This window comes from Pteropus medius, unplaced genomic scaffold, assembly GCF_902729225.1.
Source record: "Pteropus medius unplaced genomic scaffold, Ma_sr-lr_union100, whole genome shotgun sequence".
Taxonomy (NCBI): domain Eukaryota; kingdom Metazoa; phylum Chordata; class Mammalia; order Chiroptera; family Pteropodidae; genus Pteropus; species Pteropus medius.
This window is the reverse complement of record NW_024340696.1, coordinates 13185384-13194771: the sequence shown is the minus strand read 5'-3', so window position 1 is coordinate 13194771 and position 9388 is coordinate 13185384. Positions and strand designations below refer to the sequence as shown.

Below are 9388 nucleotides of genomic sequence, written 5' to 3'. Positions count from 1 at the left end.
AAATAACCAAATAATATCTAGAACAGGTATGTTTTTACAGAGGAATCAAATAAAATCTCTATAAATGTACAATAAAAACTCAATGTATAGGTTAAAGAGTGGATTACATAAAGCTAAAGAGAGGATAATTAAACTGAATTTGATGTCTAAGGAAATAACCCAGAATGGAGCACAGAAAATAAAAACATAGATACCTTTACAAAAATGAGTGTTTTCGACGGGCAACAGAATTTAAAGGTTCCACACATGTCTAGCGGGAATTTTAGAAGGAGAGAAGACAGAAATTAGGGGATGTACAATGTTTAATGTGCCGATGGCTGAACAATTTCGCATAACTGAATTACTGCAACTGCAAAGTCGTCTGCCTTACCTTTCCATTCTAGGGCTCAAAACCAACGTCATTTAAAAAATTAAACTTGTATTAAAAACTTTAGCACAGTTTGTTTTGGGCACTCATATTTGAAACTGCTAGATGTGTATTTCTCTGTTTACAGTGTGTTTTTGTTGTTGTTGTCGTTGTTGGTCACAAAGCATGACTTTAGTTAGTAGCCAGATATTCCTGACACCAGAAAAGAACAATCCTTCATAGACTTGAAATCACACAGACTTTGGGTGCCACGTAGGACCTACAAAAGCACATTTTATAAAGGTGTGTTGTCTCCTTACAGAGTGAATTGGTTCCCACAGACATCTTTACCTATATAGCATGCTGCAAAAAGAGTAGAATCAAGGATTTATTCATAGTTCTACTGAAATTAGAATAAAAAGTAAAGTGTTAAAATATTTTGATGTAGTTAAACATTTTTAAAGCATTTTATTATGTATTTCACCTAGGTGTGATATTCTCTTCTTCATATTTATCCTACTTGGGATTTTTCTGACACTTTTGGCTCTGAGGATTGGTTCGGCAACTTTGGGACATTTGGGAATGTTACTTCTTTTTTTTTTTCTGCTCCTTCTCTCTCTACTCTCATTCTAATATTCTAATTACGTGTATGCTAGATAAAATATTATTTCACATACAATTGTTCATTTCTTTTCCCAAAATTTCTGCTCTCTATTCAACGGATTGGGTAATTTCTATTCATTTATTTTTAACTCAGTACTTAACTGTTCTTTTCTTACAGTTTCCATTTCTTTGCTAGACTTTCCTACCTATTTACTTATTTGGTACATGTGTTCCTGCAAATCCATTAATGCATTTATAATACCTGTTTTAAAGTTCATGTCTGATCATTATAACAGCTGGGTCATCTCAGGGACTATTTATACTAAATACTTTTTTTAATAATAAATAAAAACAACATTTTTTATGCTAAAAAAATCTGATTGATATGTTATAGGGAGCCTGAATTATGTCGTTTTCCTTTAGAAGATGTTGATTTTTGATCTGTGAGGACAAAATTACTGGCAGATGCTCTTAGTTTTATGTTTTGCCAGTGCTATTATTCTGTTTTTATTCTAGGATTTTACTCAGTAGTTTGGTCTTTACTGATAAGATGTGTCCTTTCTGGCATCTTAACTGCATCTCTGAGGTGCTTGGTCAACAAGGCCTCCCCATGTTGGCCGAGATGGTACTTCAGTGGCCCTGAGCACTTCTCCACGCTGATATCACTGTTCAAGCTCTCAGCTCCACAGCAGCCACTCTCTGCTAGGCCTCCTGGAGCTGCTTCCTGTGTCTTGTTAACCCAGAAGTCGGTCAGCGACCCTCAGAGAACCCATCATGCTCTGGGCCCTGCTTTCCTGCATAGCTTCTTCCCATAAATGTCCCTGCCTTCCAAGTTCTAGCTGCTTCACAGCCCAGAATCCCTCGATTCAGCAAGACCTCCTTGCTTTTCTGGGATTTCACCTACTACATGGTATTCTGGAACCTGTCCTCAGGCATCAAGTCAGGGCACAGGTAGGGACCATCTCCCAAATACCACCATCTTGCATTGCCTGTTGTCCACTGTCTGAACAGGGTGGTTTCATATACTTTATGCACTTTATAGGTGCTCATGGCAGGAGGATAAGTTTGGAACCAGTTACCCAACTATGGCCAAAGGTAAAGTTTCTACAGCATCATGTTTAAGAAAAGAAGCACAAACAAAAAACTAGAAACAAACTATTCATCAATACATAACTGGTTAGATAAATTATACTGCATACCTATCTTTAATCTTTATCCTGCCTTTGAAAAGAATGACATGGAAAGATGACTAAACTGCATTGTTAAGTTAAAAAAAAAAAAGGTGTTCGCAAAACCACCATTTTGTATATGTGTATATGTACGTGTATAGTTATACAAAATGTAAAAAGAAAACTGCAAAGATAAACTTAAAACTGCTATCTATGGTTATTTCAAAGAGTATGGCTGGAAATGGCAGTGCATATATACTTTGTGTTTCATTCTACACACATTTGTGGCATTTGGGTCATTCCCAACATTAAAAATGCAATAATACCTTTTAAAATAAAATAATTCAGAGGACTTTGTATTGGTAAATTGGGAATCACTGTCTGTACCTTTTATTCTTCTTTTGTGAACTTACCTTTCTGTAAGTTCAAGTTGAGAGCATCTGTAGTAAGAAAAGTAGAAACTGGACAAATTCACAAAAATATGATTATTTTCCTGGCACTGCCTTGCTACCTTTTAGCCTTGACGCCCAATCTGTGCAGCAGCCTCTCTCACCTTTTCGGTGTTTTTAAATGCTGCATATCTGAAAGGCTCCTGCCCTGCTATTTACTGGAAACCGACATGAAGAATCCACCTTCTCCTGCAAATTTGACAAGCCAATTTCGAGGGAGGAATTGAGTAGGAAACACTTGACACAATTTATTTCTTTTCAAATTGTGAAACTCAGAGTCTCTCCCAGGCCCAGGTTTGAATATTTGAAAACTACTTTTATGTCTTTCAAAATTTTGACAGGCAAGTGGATTCAGAACATGCCAGCAATATGTGAAACTGTATCAGCCCCTCCGTCTCTGAGAATGACGGAGACTATCTTATAGTATCAGTTCCCAAAGATTGATTCATGCAAAATCAGCTAGTTCAAACAAGAATTCTTTTTCTGAGAGTTGAAAAATTCTTGGTAATTGGAACTGGAAATTACTCAGGTCAGCCAATCATATCTCCACCTTCCACCTTTCACCTCATCGCTGCTATATAAAATCAGTCACACTCCTAATTAAGAGTTCCCTTAATTAAATTATTGGCAATATAATACAGTCATTGGTAAATGTTTTATTTTGTTTTGTTTTATCAGAAATGCATTCTATATATTCCAATTTCACTTAATAAGTTCATAAATGTATTATGAACTTGATAATCTATTATGAATCTCACTATCAGAATTTCTGGAATCTGGAGAGAGATTGCCTTAATTTTAGTCCTGGCTCTGTCAATTATTAGTTGTGAAACTTTGGTCAAGTTATTTAATTTTTCTATGTTTTTTTTTCTCATCAGTAAAATGGGAATCATAATGATACATATATCATAGGATTTTTTGAGAACTAAGTAATTTGTGTTTAAAAGTGCAGAGACCATAATAAGTACTTAGTATGTGTTAATTACAATCACCAACATCTTTATGGTCATCATCAATGCCATCTCCCAAATGTTTAAATTATTTATTCTCTCCTGTAAACCAGTAATGATTTCCTTGAGTTGATTTATTTATTTGTTTGTTTGTTTATGTCTTTAAGGACTTTGCCCTCTCTACACTGTGCTAATCCAAAAGTAACTGCTTATTTCTGTCACATGAATAATGGCTGCAATGTCAAAAGAATGAGCCCCAAACTCAAAGCAAGCATTTGGGGAGTATTATTTGCACTCACCCCCACTCTTATGGACTCTTCTCACAGCAATTTACAATGCGTCAGATATCACAATGGGTGCTTCTTAAGAGCTTATTCAATGAATGATGATTTTATGAGAAAATTTATATGATATATCATTCCTGTTTGATAGTAATAAGGTGCTAGGAGTCACTGAACAGATTAAGCACCTTATGGGTCTGTCTCTCTCTGTGTTCCTCGGTTTCTGCTTGCCTCTCACTCTCTTATATATGTAAATTTTTCTCCAACAACTGAGTCACAGGCAGGGACTTGAAGTTTTCCACTCTATTCTTTAGCAATCTTCACAAGGAGGAGGAGCTCTAATCTCTAATGCCAAGAGAGAATTGAAATTATGATGCCAGCACCCAGCCCACTATACTATACTACCAATACTGCCAAAAAGGTGGGACTAACCAATCCCACATAAACCTTTTCCTCTCCTACCTTTGTAACTACTTTTCCACTCGAAGTTCACTTAAGATGACTATTAATTCAGAATGAAGAGCACCTGAGACATGCGATAATGTGATTTTTGTCTGGCCCACACAATCCCCTTTCCAGAATAATACACAGGGACTCAAATTAAGAGAGGGTGCTGCCATGGGGAAGCCTGAGGAAAATGTTTACAGGCTAAGGCAAGACCATGGTTGAAGTGTCAGAGGAATATACCAAGAACCTAGTGGAGCTGAAGAGGGAAGAAGGAAGGAAAGAATGGCCTGAAGTGAGATCGGAAAAGCAGACAGAGTTCAGATTACATAGACGTTGGAGGTTCTGTCAGACATTTGGATTTTACTCTGGATGACAATGGAGTCCCTGAAGGAGCCCAACAGGAAGAGACATTATTTTTTTGTGCTTTCAGATCTTTCTAGCTGCTGTGTGTAGAATAGATGAAAGTGACAAGCGAAGGTCAGAAGGCTGTGGAGGGCATCCACAATTCTGTTTCTTTGTTTTATGGTTATTAACACCCATCACACTTCCTGTTTTATATTAAAATAGCCTTGAGGTCAGGGACAATTTCAGATTGATTTTTTTTCACCCATTGCAATGCTTACCGTATCTCTTATTTCTCAAAACATTTCTTAAAGAATGACAGTTATGAAAATAATTGGATTTCCATGGTTTTTAATGTATGTTAACAAAGTAATTTTAAGTACCGTTTTATCTTTAATTGTAACAACTTTTCCACTGTTTTGAATAAAAGGTCTTCCAAATTAAAGATACGGCATAATCAAAAGACTTGGCAAAGCAACAAGACCATCACCAATGCATTATAGTAGTATAAAGAAGAATATTTATTAAATAGCTACTTGAACACATAGTTGTGTAGAAAAAATTCTCTTTCATTATCCATGTTGGCAATCTTTCATCAGCATTATATTTACATCAGACTAACAGAATTTTGTAACGCTTCTAAAGAACTAAATCTGCATATTTGACATGCATATGCTTTCTACAATCTGCATAGTATTTAAGTCATTACATAATCTTGCTCAATAGAGATGAGAGACAAGACACACAAGCAACCTCTCCACTTTCTTTCCTCTGATCAGAAATAGACTTCATTCCTTTTTAAAAAGGAAGAGAACTAGCCCCATCTATCATTTCTGAATTGATATGCATAACTTCGCCTGATCTTATCTTCTGATTGTAAATCTCCATGCAATAGAATGGGACATAACATAAGCCTAATGATTGTAAACAGTATTAAGTAACTAGAAGCTGTAGACCTCACAGTGTCAGGGAAAGGATGACACAATGAATACTAGATAAGGTCTGAAGAGCTCCCTAGGGAAAATGCTACAACTTGGATTGTTAAAATTATGTGACTGCTTTTCTTCTTTTTGATTAAGTCTTAACGACACACATATAATTACGTTCCTCTAAAATCTAAAAATAAAAGAGCTGAGAAATTAACAAAGTGCATTTTATAATGAACAATTCAGTGAGGCTCAGATCCTAGAAATCATTTATTCTTTATTTTATCTTTCACAGCACTAAAAAAACATCCATTGGTTATCTAGTTTTGATCATTTTTTCCCTCTTGGATGCAAAGTTCAGCAAAAAGAAATGAAAAAAAAAAGAAACCCTGAAAATTAACGATGGCCTAATAAGGAAATTCTGAGAAGTAGAGATTTTTTCATGTTTCTTTGAAAAGGCTGAATTCAAATAAGTTTATTTAGTGCCAATTATATCTCTTTCATCTATATTTTTAATCTCATTGTGACCCAATTATGTAAATAACAGGAAAATGAATGGACTTGATACTCCTGCCCATTGTATTTTTTAAATTAAAGCCCAGTTGCCGTAAGACAGCAATTCTCATTTAAATATCCTTGGTGCATATTAACTCTCTTCCATAAATACAATGTTTGGGAATCACACTAACTGTTCCAGTTAGTATTGCTGCATAACAAATCATCCCAAAATAATGACATTTTAAAAACAGTAAGCTCATGGATTCTGTGTGTCTGTAATATATAGAGAACATTGCAAGAACAACATATCTGTCCAGTACCTGAAGTCTCAGCTGGAAATGTGCAAAAGCTGAGGCAACTTGAGCACAAGTGGCTGAAATTATCTAAAGGTGTCTGATGGTCAACACTGGCTATTGGCTCGGAGCACAGCTGAAACTGACCAGAACAATTCATATAGCCTCTTGATGAGGCCAGCATTTCCTCAGAGCATGGTACCCTCAAGAAAGTCCTTCTGTAATGGCTCAGGGCTCCAAAGGTAAGTTTCCCAATTAACAAAGTAGCAATTGTGTCACTTTTCACAACTAGATCTTGAAAGTCATGTTACCTTACTTCTGCCACATTCAGCTGGTTACAAACTAATTGCAAGCCACCTCAGATTTAAGGAGAGGGTAATTAGGACCACATCTGGATGGCAGAGTGGAAAGGTCCCAAAGAGCACAAGGGATGGAAGATGTATAGCCACATTTGGGAAACATAATCTATTTCATCTATTTTTATTTTCCTGATGTCAACTGAGAGGTACTTAAATCAAGGTCTTGCACAATCAACAGTAGTAACCAGAGCAGACAACCTGTACTTATTATGTTAAAATGGGTGTTTTCCTACTTCCTTTATAGCTGACTACTCAAATATGGAAACTAAGCATACTTTGTACCCATATATTCTAAAGAGATTTAGGAGACAACATTGAGAATACTTGCTAAGCAGTAAACACAAACTAGTTTTACCACCTTTGGCTAATAACATGCCTCTAAAATATAAAATGAGAAAATAGTGCACAAAGCAAAATCATAGTTAAAATTATTTTTGTGAACGCATTGAACTGAATGGACTTCTGGGGTTTCTAAGCTTATTATGGGAGAAAGAATTCAGGAAGAAGATATATATGTCTTTGAAATATAAAATGAGGACTCCACACATTATGTTTCTCAGGCGAGTGGATGGAGCAGGACGTACTAGTTACACCTCTATCCTACTGACGACTACTTAGTCTAAGCCTCCACCCTCTCACCTCCTCCCTTTAACAGTCTCCTTACTGGTCTCCCCCACATCTCCATTGGCTTCACTCCAATCCGTCCATCACCAAATACAAAGTCGTTTTAACAAAACTAATCAGCTCACTTTTCTGCTTAAAATCTCTCAATGGCGTCCCAGTTCTAAGCACGCCTCTATCAGGGCCTTGCCTCCCCTTCATACTTTCACCTCCTTCTAAGTGACTTACCGTCTACACCCATGCCACCCTGAACAAGCCCGATCCTGTCTGATCTTGGAAGCTAAGCAGGGTCGGGCCTAGTTAGTACTTGGATGGGAGACCACCTAGGAAGACCAGGTGCTGTAGGCTTAGAAAATAAAGGATTGTAAACTGACAAGGTCCTTGCAATCTGTGAGGTCAACCAAGGGTTGCCTCACCTAAAAAAATAAATAAATAAGTGACTTACCAATCTCCAGCACCGTCTCTAGTGCCTCTGCTAATGGCATCTCACTTGCCAGCTGTGAGGGCTAGAGGCTGAACTCCCATCACTCTCTGAACTCCATGTTTTTTTCCCAGGCTTCACAACTCTGGATGTTATTTACGCTTCTACTTGGTATCCCCTGACTTTGTCACCTGGGTAGGATGGCTGGCATACTGCAACACTGCTATGCGTTCCCTTTGTGCCCTGTATGCCTCTTGTCCTAACACTCAAGAGACCTCAGAACAATTACTTGTTTCATGTCATTTCTTTCTCCGGAATGTAAATGCCATGAAAATAGTGACTAAGTCTATCTTGATTGCCACAAAGCATCTAGAAATGTGTCCGGCTCAAAATAAGAACTAGATAAGTATTTGTTTAGAGAATAGATTTAAAAAATTATTTCCAACTTGTTTTTCAATTTCTTAAAAAGTGCATTGCCAGAATTCCCAAAGCAGACTTTTTATATCTTCATATATATGTATGTTTAGGTTGTTTTTCTCCTCTTTTTAAAAGCCTTATATAAATAGCAAAATAAAAATAAAGCACGAGAGCAAATCCTATTGTATTGAGAGTAATTCCACATATTTCCCTAAGTACCAAGATAAGTGTTATTGCTTACTCAGGTGTATAGTTCTCTATCCAGCTTGTCTTACAGTCCATCAGCAGTCCGCTTTTTCTTTTATTTTTTAGGAGAGGCAACTAACTCTTGGTTGACCTCACAGATTGCAAGGACCTTGTCAGCTTACAATCCCTTTATTTATTTTTTTATTGTTTATTTGTTTGTTTGTTTAGTTTGTTTGTTTGTTTTACACCTATGACACCTGGTCTTCTTTGGTGGTCTCTCATCCAAGTCCTAACCAGGCCCGACCTGCTTAGCTTCCGAGATCAGATGGGATCGGGCTTGTTCAAGGTGGCATGGCCGTAGACCAGCCCTCTGCTTTGAAAACGTTTCATCTCCATTGTATCTTTCCTTGCTTAAAGCTGTTAAGTTTTTGACCTCTAAAGTGGTTTTGTATAATCATCTACAATCATATACTTAGGTTATATCATTTACAATCATATACTTAGGTTATATCTTGTTGCTGTCTGTTTCTCTGTCATGTGCTCTCCCCCACACTCCCACCTCCCACCACACAATAATTAGAACTATGAGTGTGAGCCTATATTTTATAGCAGGATTGCAAGGAAACAGGCTGAGCTGATATTGCAGCATACAGAATTTTATGGCGTTAAGGGCAATGAAAGCTATACCTTGAGAATTTCTTATGGCAAAGGGCAAGCAATGGGCTATATATCAAAGGAGTTATATATTAAAATACATAACTTTAAATGCATTTGTGGATGAAAGCTATTTCCCAGGGTTTAGTAGAAAGTAGTGCTTAATTTGGTCTACTTCACAGCACAATCTTTCAGAATCTATGATTATGCCAAAGGCATGGTCATTACCTTAGTGGATGGAAAGGTGAGGAAGAACACGCACACCTGGACACTTCAGGAGGAACCTTGGTTACGGTACCTGAAAGTGGGAAAGCGGGTATTATTTCCACTTGAGCAAAACCATCTGTAATTTAGAGGAGATGGCTTCTTCCAGGTTCAGAACGTATAAGAAACAAAATGACTTTATCAAATTCTTACGACACGGAT

The 9388-nt window shown here is 36.9% G+C and overlaps 2 pseudogenes; one reads left to right on the top strand and one right to left on the bottom strand.

Moving 5' to 3' along the window:
- The first annotated feature begins 7513 nt into the window (after positions 1-7513).
- Positions 7514-7632, top strand: LOC120610897 (uncharacterized; annotated as a pseudogene).
- A 921-nt stretch (positions 7633-8553) lies between these two features.
- Positions 8554-8671, bottom strand: LOC120610471 (uncharacterized; annotated as a pseudogene).
- Between the last annotated feature and the right edge of the window lie 717 nt (positions 8672-9388).